Genomic DNA, 12,368 nt, shown 5'->3' with positions numbered 1-12,368 from the left:
TAGTCATGTCTGTGAATATCAGAGTATTACAATGCCTCATGGGATGTGTAGTTCCGCAACAGCTGGAGAGCCGTAGTTTGAAGATTCCTGATCACTCTAGCAAGTCTTGAAAAAAGCTGTTTTTTCAAACATATATTAGAAGTGATAGGAATTAGATTTGCATCAAAAGGGTTAATTAACTGAGTACACTTACTAATTGCCTAAGGCACATCCAATGAGATGAAATTAACCAATTGTTTGGGGCGTGCGCTATTATCAATGAGAAAACCGTTACCCTAACGCCAGTTGCAGTTTACATATGCGGGTATTTATTATCATTATTTGCGCTTCAATGTGCGCCGGTTCACACGTTCAATTAATGACTTTTCCGGCGCACTAATTAATGTATGAACTGGTGCAGTGCCTTCTTCTTAGTAAATCACCCCCTTTGCTTCCTTGTGTCAGATCACTGGTGATCTGATGACTGGTGGGAGAATATCCAAGAGCAGCAGCAGAGGTGAATGAATGGATGAAGCATATGTTGGGAAATCCTTGCCCTGTAAGTACAGTTTTCCTTCCAACATGCCCTCATAAGAACAGTGAGCAGCAAAGTAACAGTAACAGGAGCAAATCTCATTCTGAATCTTAAAAACCAGTATAGACACAGGCTTAGATGACTTTACATTGCCAATGCACAACTATTAGGCTACAGTTAGGGAGTACCAAGGCAGAGTCAGAAAATGACTGTTAATTTCAGTGTCCTGCTTATATACAATTAACATTTCTAGATGATCCCTATAAGATAATATATCTTCACTTTTTGAATCTGGATCCACATTAAAGCAGTGTTCTGCCTGGGGGGAAAAAAATTAAAAGTCAGCAGCTACAAATACTGTAGCTGCTGACCTTTAATATATGGACACTTACCTGTCTAGGGAGACCATGATGTCGGCACCCCAGCCAATTTTCGGATTGGCTGTCGGGTGCTGCCGCCACCATTAGTTGTAAGAGAAACTGGCAGTGAAGCCTTTCGTCTTCACAGCTGGTTTCCTATTGCGCATGCGCGAAGCACACTGTGCTTTCTAACTGGCCCAGTGGCGGAAGAAGGAGGGGGGGCGAACTTCAGAGGAATGATGCGGCGGTGCTGTCTCAAGAAAGTGGGAAAGGGTACTTGTCAAAAACAGTTCCCTGCTCCCTCCTCCCCCCTGAAAGGTTCCAAATGTGGGACCGGAGGAGTAAGCAGATAAGCGGAGGTTCCACTTTTGAGTGGAACTCCGCTTTAAGTGGCTACACAGAGTAATTGTAGTAACTAAACTACTCTGCATCTAGTGGTAATTTGCATATTTCTAAATATAATATAGTAGCAAAAATATAGAGTAGGAAAAAACCCGGTAGCTGCTGACTTTTAAGAATAAGGTACTTACCAGTCCATGGAGTCCAGCAATGTCTCCCTGCAGCCGATGTCTCCCTGCAGCTGATTATTCTCACCGCCACAGTCTATGGAGTTCCCAGTACCACCCCCTTGCATTTAGGGAGCTGATTGTGATTTCCTAGTAAATAAGAGCCAACTCTCCACTGTGCATGCGCAAGATAGCACGCCATAATGGGACTGGTCCTGCCTCCTCCTGATGTATGTGACATGTCCCAGGAAGCTACGAGCAGGGAGAGGGGCAGAACATGTGACATCACCCTAACCTAGGCAAGGATTGAGGAAGCGGAAGTGACAAAAAAATGGTACCTGCTCCCCCATCTCACCAAAAAACCTGCAACTTAGTTACAGGCAACTCTGTACCCTGGCCTAGGCCGACAAGGCCCAGGCCTAGGGCAGCACTTTGCAGGGGGGGGGGGGGCAGCATGGAAACTGTTAGTGTAGCACCAGTCTTATGGGGTGGACTGGGCTGAGAGGCAGATTTAGTCTAGCGCCCCCATAAAGCAGCCGCACTGCTTCCGGTATGTTGGCGGCCGGCACCGCAACTGTGGGGGGGGGGGCACCACTTCTAATTTTGACTGTCCTATCATCCTGGGCAACAAACCTTCCTCACTGTGCTATATGTTTTCTGCTGCACCATTGGCATGGTTATGTCTTCTTAGTCCTCTCCAAAAAATTATCAGAAATTTGTGCTTAAAGTAGAATTATAGGCAACACTTTTTTTTTTCATTTTGGATAGAGTAAGGGAGGGTTATAGCCCCTGTCAGGAAGGGTGTGGCCTTGACAGGAAGGGGTGGGTCATATTTAAATTAGGGGGTTATGAGTTTAGTCAGGCCTAGGGCAGCACAAAACCTAAATACACTACTGGTTACAGGCTGTAGGGAAGGAGAGAATAAGTAGTACTTCACTCTATGAATGAAGTTTCACTTTCAAATAGTAAACAACAAAATCAAAATAGTTTGTATTTGCTGAAAATATATTCTGATTTCCCTTTAATTTACTGCATGAGAACTCAGGATTACTAAGGTTCTTTTATAAGTATACAGCATTAGGTCTTTTGTTCAGCCCGACAATTTATGATTAGCTATTTTACATTTCCATGTGCTTAGTTCATAAATAAACTGGTTGAGGCTAAAAATGTAAATCCCATAGGGATAATCATAGACACCTCTGGTGTTTTTTTGCCATGAATCCCTAGGATTTAGTTACTTTTGGCTGAAATAATGTAGAAATGTACTGCATCATGATAATGGTCATCACTGGAAGATCTTTGTTCATCCAGGTGATTAAAAAAGCTCAAATCAAGTTTATATCAAAAATATCTCATTACTCCCAAATAATTATCTGATGTATCATTTTAAAATGCATGTACCCTCACATTGGAGAGATTTTATTTAACTTACTGTTGTATTTCCAGGACAAAAATTGAAGATAAATCTCCCCAACAGAACAAAATAAAAACAACACAGATGTAGGTTGTAACTATCTCCTTTCCATATATACACACTATCTCACAAAAGTGAGTACACCCTCACATTTGTGTAAATATTTTATTATATCTTTTCATATGACAACACTGAAAAAATGACACTTTGCTACAATGTAAAGTAGTGAGTGCACAGCTTGTATAACAGTGTAAATTTGCTGTCCCCTCAAAATAACTCAACACACAGCCATTGTGTTCTACATCTACATGGTAGAAAAGTGTCATTTCTTCAGTGTTGTCACATGAAAAGATATAACAAAATATTTACAAAAATGTGAGGGGTGTACTCACTTGTTATACAGTATCTCACAAAAGTGAGTACACCCCTCACATTTTTGTAAATATTTTATATCTTTTCATGTGACAACACTGAAGAAATGACACTTTGCTACAATGTAAAGTAGTGGGTGTACAGCTTGTATAACAGTGTAAATTTGCTGTCCCCTCAAAATAACTCAACACACAGCCATTAATGTCTAAGCCGCTGGCAACAAAAGTGAGTACACCCCTAAGTGAAAATGTCCAAATTGGAGCTAATTAGCCATTTTTCCTCCTCGGTGTCATGTGACTCATTAGTATTACAAGGTCTCAGGTGTGAATGGGGAGCAGGTGTGTTAGATTTGGTGTTATTGCTCTCACTCTCTCATGCTAGTCACTGGAAGTTCAACATGGCACCTCATGGCAAAGAACTCTCTGAGGATATGAAAAAAAAAATTGTTGCTCCACATAAAGATGGCCTAGGCTATAAGAAGATTGTCAAGACCCTGAAACTGAGCTGCAGCACGGTGACCAAGACCATACAGCGGTTTAACAGGACAGGTTCCAGAACAGTAAGTTCTGTAAGTAAGGGGGTTAAGGCAGTGCTGGTAAATAATGGTGGCCACACCAAATATTGACACTTTGGGCCCAATTTGGACATTTTCACTTAGGGGTGTACTCACTTTTGTTGCCAGCGGTTTAGACATTGATGGCTGTGTGTTGAGTTATTTTGAGGGGACAGCAAATTTACACTGTTATACAAGCTGTACACTCACTACTTTACATTGTAGCAAAGTGTCATTTCTTCAGTGTTGTCACATGAAAATATATAGTAAATTTTTTACAAAAATGTGAGGGGCGTACTTCTATATAATATATATATATATATATATATATATATATATATATATATATATATATATATATATACACACACACACACACATTTTTTTCCTTGCCTTTCTTACCAATATTCATATTGAATGTCCCATAGTTGCAAATTCTCCTTGTACTCAAGTGTATGTCGTTGTGCTATGGGTATTTCTTCACTGTTATTTGAAAACCAAAATACAAAAAAAATCTGGGTTTTTTTTTTCTGGGTTTAGGCAAACTGAAGAAAAGCTGCAATAGAAACACAGTTAAACTGGATAGTAAATTATTTAACCTAGTTTGATGCAGATCATCCAGATTACTCAAACACACTGTACATTTCATAAATTACTTTTTATGTCTGGATTAAACACATTAGAAGTATGAATTTTTTTCATATAGAATTACATTTAACATTCTAATCCCTCAGCACCTGTCTACCAGTAAGCTTACATCACTGCTCTCTGCTGCATGTAATGAGCAAGTATGATGGTTTTAGATCATTTACATGTTTCCAAACCAATAAAGACCGAGCCTCTCTTTCAAACTCGGTGTTTACAAGTTAAATACAAGTTTTATTGCTAGAAAATTACTTAGAACCCCCAAACATTATACATTTTTTCTAACACTCTAGAGAATAAAATAGCAGTCATTGCAATACTTTTTGTCACACCGTATTTGCGCAGCGGTCTTACAAGCGCACTTTTTTTGGAAAAAATTCACTTTTTTGAATAAAAAATAAGACAACAGTAAAGTTAGCCCAGTTTTTTTTATATTGTGAAAGATAATGTTACACTGAGTAAATTGATACCCAACATGTCACTCTTCAAAATTGCGCCCGCTCGTGGAATGGCATCAAACTTTTATCCTTAAAAATCTCCATAGGCGACGTTTAAAAAATTCTACAGGTTGCATGTTTTGAGTTATGGAGGAGGTCTAGGGCTAGAATTATTGCTCTCACTCTAACGATTGCGGCGATACCTGACATGTGTGGTTTGAACACCGTTTTCATATGCGGGCGCTACTCACGTATGAGTTTGCTTCTGCGCGCAAGCTCGTCGGGATGGGGCGCTTTAAAAAATGTTTTTTTCTTATTTATTTTACTTGATTTTATTTATTTTTACACTGTTTTAAGAAAAAAAATGGGTCACTTTTATTCCTATTACAAGGAATGTAAACATCCCTTGTAATAGAAAAAAGCATGACAGGTCCTCTTAAGTATGAGATCTGGGCTCAAAAAGTCCTCGGATCTCATATTTGGACTTAAATGCAATAATAAAAAAAAGAAAAAAATGTTGTCATTTGAAAAAATGACAACAAAAAAATGGCCCTTTAAGACGTATAGGCGGAAGTAACGTTTTGACGTCGCTTCCGCCCTGCTATGGTATGGTTCCCCTCACTCGTCTCCATACCCAGCCACGGACAGGTCCCGATCTCCTCCGCCGCATCCGATGGCTCTGGTAAACAGCGCAGGATGCCGGAGAGCGGTGGGAGGGGGGGCCCCTCTCCTGCTGCCGATAACGGTGATCTCGTGGCGAATCTGCCGCAGAGACCAACATTATCATAAACAGGACCGCCCACTGAAAAGATGGTTAAAATATTGTACTATTTATGCAAAAATATTCACTTTACAAATGTACATTTATTACAATGTGCACTGAAGACACTGACTTTACTGATTTTAACAAGAGGGCAGCAAAAGCTATTTGATTGCATACTCTCTCTCTCTAACTAAAAGTCCATACAGAACTTTGAAGACGAAGGTGGATGAATCACACTTCTGACTTGAGTTTTATATGCAACTTGAACTTTCTGTATGTAGCCAGGTGCTTGGCTAGAAAAAGTGATTTAGGACACTGTGCTGCAGCTGCTGTCTATGCTCCTACCGGACTGTCAGGCCGAGTTTAGTAACACTGTCTGCTTCCGGCCAGTAGAGGAACTACAAGCAGAAGCACTTAAGAAACTTTGGTGTAAGCCGCACTAAACCATGGGAGGTGTAATTTGGAAAAGGAAGCTCTATGGAAGTCAGCAGACTGGTAGACTACAATCCCCAGAGATAGACTGTTAGGAAGAGTCAGAGGAGTGGTATATTTTTTTACGGGCTGTATACCAAAGGACTTCCTCTTGCTGTGGGGCGACAAGAGAGCGAACATTACTACTACACACATCTGATACTGCAACTCTACAGCTGGAGACTGTGGACCGGGGTGCCGATAACCTGTGTGCTGTGACTGGAGTTACCTAGGAGCAGAGCCACCAAGATTGTCAACCACTAAGGGCCTGAGTTGAAGTTTGCTTTATCGCTGGGACTAGTGAGAGGCCATTGTTGCAATTGATTTACTGCTATAAGCAGAGCCTGCAAATATAGACAGACTGTCCATCCGCTTAGTGGCTTTCATTACTGTATGGAGAGTCTAAACGGATTGTACTAATGTACACCACCTTAAAGAGTGGGCCCCACTGTTATCTGGCTGAAAGTGTAGAACTAAGGACTGCCTACAAACTAGCTGCTTCATAGGGACTTTGCCCTAAGCACTCATAGGCAGAGGTACCTCTCTAGGGACATACAAAGGTACACAGTTATTCATATAGAGTGCACATTGAAGTGGTTATGGACTACTGGTTTCAGAGGAGGTAATATGGAATTAATCAATAGTGCTGATACAGTTTGCTGATACTGTGTAGTTCTGGATTAACTTTGCTTATTGGGTATGGTGCCCTATTCTAAAATGCATAGCTCAATGATTATAATGTTTAACTCACTGTGAGACAACTGATTCTTCTATTTGTTCATTTATGTACAATATGTGTTACCATTGATCTTAAGCTTTGACAATATACCCACTCAAAGTTATCCAGCTTGGTGCCTATTTCCTCGTCCTGAAAGACAGCTTTGTGCAGGATATTCATATTTGTGCTCCCATATATGTTTTCAGTAACCATATGTTTAACCAGGTGTGTCAGAGATGCCAAGGTTGTTCATTGAGTCCGGGCAAAAACAGAGAGCCCAATAAACCAAGCTGCTCCTGCAGGGCTAGCACTACTTAAGGAGGCTTGTCCGGGATGTCTCTGTTCTGTTTGCAGACAACTAAGACAACTAGCCTGAAACAGTCAACATAGAGCCTGCTGCAACTATCACTGTGTGTTGTCAAGAACAGAATGCCTTGCAGGTGTAAAGCATAGTAGCCAACATGCCTGGAAACAACTGCACTGAGGAACAGATCTGTCTAGTTGCAATGACCCTATTCTCAGATCAATGAGTGTTCATACTGGACAGGAAAACAGAGCAGGCCACCTCCCGCACTTACAGTATGAAGCAGAGGGATCCACACCTGTTTCCTAGGGGCTAATTGCCAGTTGACCAATGAGGCTGAGGCTCGTCCTATTCAACTGAAAGTGCCAGATAACAACCCAGAACGTTCTGGCCAAACCACCGCAGAGTCTAAAGTAGTTGCCATGGCATCCATAACCCTCTCAGGGTTCCCATCCCGCTTCTTTTTTCACCAATGTGGGGAAGCTGGTAAAGTATTTTGTAAAGAATTAATTTGTGACAGTCAGCTATGGGTACAGAAATCTGAGTTTCTCCTTTGGAAAGACCCCCACACCGAAGTCGAAGATGACTTTGACGCCTGGATAGACCAAGCTGTACAAGGAATGGGAGGTGACTGACACCATAAAGAGGCAGAGGGTAATCAAACGTCTATGGCACCCACTTCAGATGTTATCCAGAACCTAAAGTGTGACAAGCGAAGCTGAAAATGGCAGAATGCTTTGGAAGTTCTCAGAGAAATTAACAGAAGAGTGGAGAACTGTGCAGAGCTGATCTACCTCTTTAAACATGCTTATCAAGGGGGAGGGTAAGGTTTTCAGCCTTTGTTACACAACTAGATAAGATCATATGTCAAGTCATCCTAAAGAGTAAAATGGAGGCCATGAGCAAGGCCTTACTGACTCTTCTAAGTTCTAATAGGAGCACAACCTCTAGATCCAAAAATGATTAACTTGAGGCAAGGTTCCAGATTGGCCCTATGACTCATTCCAAAACTATGAAAATAATTTGGGTGAAGAAGCTTTGATCAATGCTAAAAATTCACAAACTTGAAATTTCAAACCTGCAGAGAGAAGGTGCTATGGCTGTGGAACAGTTGGACATCTCAGAGTCAAATACCCAAGTGGAATTGTTCCACCTGAACTGGCAAAAGGAGTCCTAGAGATGTTGTGAAAATTACTATCTGGCAAGCCAGTGGAAATTTGCAGTGGGTTCTGCTGAAGGAGCCAACCGAGTGTCTACCCACCCTAGCCAGCTCAATACCTAAAGATGCAAGGAAACAACAGAGTCCAAAACCCTGCAGATGGCCCCCCTCCTGTTTTTGAGTAACAGTCCAACTCACCCCCTATGATTTCACATATCTAGGCTCATGGAGACAATGCACACCAATCTCCAAGAACGTCATCGAAACAGTTACAACAAAAGAAGCAGATCAAAAGAAAGTGTATATACAGGCTGCTGAACTTACTACCCCAAGCAAGTTCCCTGACAAGTTAGTATGGCCATCACCCATAGTACCAGTTGAAGTGGAAGGTATATATAACAGGGCCTTACTGGACACTGGAGCTCAAGCAAACATGTTGTATCAAGACTTCTACATTTATGTACAGTATGTATTACCATTAACCTTAGGCTGTGACAATATACTCTACTCTATTCACAGTTATCCAGTTTGATGCTTATTTTCTTGTACAGAAACACAGTTTTTAGTAATTGGGAACCCACCACTTCTGCAGCGCCCGTACTTCCCCCATTCACATCCCCAACCAAATGCAGTCGGCTGCATGAGAGGCATTTTCTTTATGTCCTCCCGAGTACCCCTACCCAACGAACCCCCCCAAAAAAGATGTCGTGTCTGCAGCAAGCGCGGATATAGGCGTGACACCCGGTATTATTGTCCCTCCTGTCCTGACAATCCTGGTCTTTGCATTGGTGAATGTTTTGAATGCTACCATTCACTAGTTGAGTATTAGCGTAGGGTACAGCATTGCACAGGCTAGGCACACTTTCACAGGGTCTCCCAAGATGCCATCACATTTTGAGAGACCCAAACCTGGAACCGGTTACAGTTATAAAAGTTAGTTACAAAAAAAAGTGTAAAAAAAAAAAACAAAAAAAAAAAACACATACAAAAATATAAAATAAAAAAAAATAGTTGTCGTTTTATTGTTCTCTCTCTCTCTATTCTCTCTGTATTGTTCTGCTCTTTTTTACTGTATTCTATTCTGCAATGTTTTATTGTTATTATGTTTTATCAAGTTTGTTTTTCAGGTCTGCAATTTTTTATACTTTACCGTTTACTGTGCTTTATTGTTAACCATTTTTTTGTCTTCAGGTACGCCATTCACGACTTTGAGTGGTTATACCAGAATGATGCCTGCAGGTTTAGGTATCATCTTGGTATCATTCTTTTCAGCCAGCGGTCGGCTTTCATGTAAAAGCAATCCTAGCGGCTAATTAGCCTCTAGACTGCTTTTACAAGCAGTGGGAGGGAATGCGCCCCTCCCCCACCGTCTTCCGTGTTTTTCTCTGGCTCTCCTGTCTCAACAGGGAACCTGAGAATGCAGCCGGTGATTCAGCCAGCTGACCATAGAGCTGATCAGAGACCAGAGTGGCTCCAAACATCTCTATGGCCTAAGAAACCGGAAGCTACGAGCATTTTATGACTTAGATTTTGCCGGATGTAAACAGTGCCATTGGGAAATTGGGAAAGCATTTTATCACACCGATCTTGGTGTGGTCAGATGCTTTGAGGGCAGAGGAGAAATCTAGGGTCTAATAGACCCCAATTTTTTCAAAAAAGAGTACCTGTCACCACCTATTGCTATGATAGGGGATATTTACATTCCCTGAGATAACAATAAAAATGATTTTAAAAAAAAATATGAAAGGAACAGTTTAAAAATAAGATAAAAAAGCAAAAAAATAATAAAAAAAAAAAAAAAAAAAAAAAGCACCCCTGTCCCCCCTGCTCTCGCGCTAAGGCGAACGCAAGCGTCGGTCTGGCGTCAAATGTAAACAGCAATTGCACCATGCATGTGAGGTATCACCACGAAGGTCAGATCGAGGTTAGTAATTTTAGCAGTAGACCTCCTCTGTAAATCTAAAGTGGTAACCTGTAAAGGCTTTTAAAGGCTTTTAAAAATGTATTTAGTTTGTCGCCACTGCACGTTTGTGCACAATTTTAAAGCATGTCATGTTTGGTATCCATGTACTCGGCCTAAGATCATCTTTTTTATTTCATCAAACATTTGGGCAATATAGTGTGTTTTAGTGCATTAAAATTTAAAAAAGTGTGTTTTTTCCCCAAAAAATGCGTTTGAAAAATCGCTGCGCAAATACTGTGTGAAAAAAAAAATGAAACACCCACCATTTTAATCTGTAGGGCATTTGCTTTAAAAAAATATATAATGTGTGGGGGTTCAAAGTAATTTTCTTGCAAAAAAAAAATAATTTTTTCATGTAATCAAAAAGTGTCAGAAAGGGCTTTGTATTCAAGTGGTTAGAAGAGTGAGTTATGTGTGACATAAGCTTCTAAATGTTGTGCATAAAATGCCAGGACAGTTCAAAACACCCCCAAATTACCCCATTTTGAAAAGTAGACACCCCAAGCTATTTGCTGAGAGGCATGTCGAGTCCATGGAATATTTTATATTGTGACACAAATTGCGGGAAAGAGACAATTTTTTTTTTTTTTTTTTTGCACAAAGTTGTCACTAAATGATATATTGCTCAAACATGCCATGGGAATATGTAAAATTACACCCCAAAATACATTCTGTTGCTTCTCCTGAGTACGGGGATACCACATGTGTGGGACTTTTTGGGAGCCTAGCCGCGCACGGGACCCCGAAAACCAAGCACCGCCTTCAGGCTTTCTAAGGGCGTAAATTTTTGATTTCACTCTTCACTGCCTATCACAGTTTCGGAGGCCATGGAATGCCCAGGTGGCAAAAAAAAACCCCCAAATGACCCCATTTTGGAAAGTAGACATCCCAAGCTATTTGCTGAGAGGTATAGTGAGTATTTTGCAGACCTCACTTTTTTTCACAAAGTTTTGAAAATTGAAAAAAGAAAAAAAAAAAATGTTTTTCTTGTCTTTCTTTATTTTCAAAAACAAATGAGAGCTGCAAAATACTCACCATGCCTCTCAGAAAATAGCTTGGGGTGTCTACTTTCCAAAATGGGGTCATTTGGGGGGGGGGTTGTGCCACCTGGGCATTCCATGGCCTCTGAAACTGTGATAGGCAGTGAAGAGCGAAATCAAAAATTCACGCCCTTAGAAATCCTGAAGGCGGTGATTGGTTTTCGGGGCCCCGTACGCGGCTAGGCTCCTAAAAAGTCCCACACATGTGGTATCCCCATACTCAGGAGAAGCAGCTAAATGTATTTTGGGGTGCAATTCCACATATGCCCATGGCCTGTGTGAGCAATATATCATTAAGTGACAACTTTGTGCAAAAAAAAAAAAAAAAATGTGTCACTTTCCCGCAACTTGTGTCAAAATATAAAACATTTCATGGACTCAACATGCCTCAAAGCAAATAGCTTGGGGTGTCTACTTTCCAAAATGGGGTCATTTGGGGGGGGTTATGCCATCTGGGCATTTATGGCATTCAAAACTGTGATAGGTAGTGAGGAGTAAAATCAAAAATGTACGCCCTTAGAAATCCTGAAGGCAGTGATTGGTTTTCGGGGCCCCGTACGTGGCTAGGCTCCCAAAAAGTCCCACACATGTGGTATCCCCATACTCAGGAGAAGCAGCTAAATGTATTTTGGGGTGCAATTCCACATATGCCCATGGCCTGTGTGAGCAATATATCATTTAGTGACAACTTTTTGTAATTTTTTTTTTTTTTTTTTCATTATTCAATCACTTGGGACAAAAAAAATTAATATTCAATGGGCTCAACATGCCTCTCAGCAATTTCCTTGGGGTGTCTACTTTCCAAAATGGGGTCATTTGTGGGGGTTTTGTACTGCCCTGCCATTTTAGCACCTCAAGAAACGACATAGGCAGTCATAAATTAAAGGCTGTGTAAATTCCAGTTTGTAGGCGCTATAACTTTTGCGCAAACCAATAAATATACACTTATTGACATTTTTTTTACCAAAGACATGTGGCCGAATACATTTTGGCCTAAATGTATGACTAAAATTGAGTTTATTGGATTTTTTTTAGAACAAAAAGTAGAAAATATCAATTTTTTTCAAAATTTTCGGTCTTTTACCGTGTATAGCGCAAAAAATAAAAATGGCAGAGGTGATCAAATACCATCAAAAGAAAGCTCTATTTG

This window comes from Aquarana catesbeiana, linkage group LG03, assembly GCF_042186555.1.
Source record: "Aquarana catesbeiana isolate 2022-GZ linkage group LG03, ASM4218655v1, whole genome shotgun sequence".
NCBI lineage: Eukaryota > Metazoa > Chordata > Amphibia > Anura > Ranidae > Aquarana > Aquarana catesbeiana.
The sequence above is the reverse complement of the archived record's forward strand: the minus strand, read 5'-3'. Positions refer to the sequence as shown.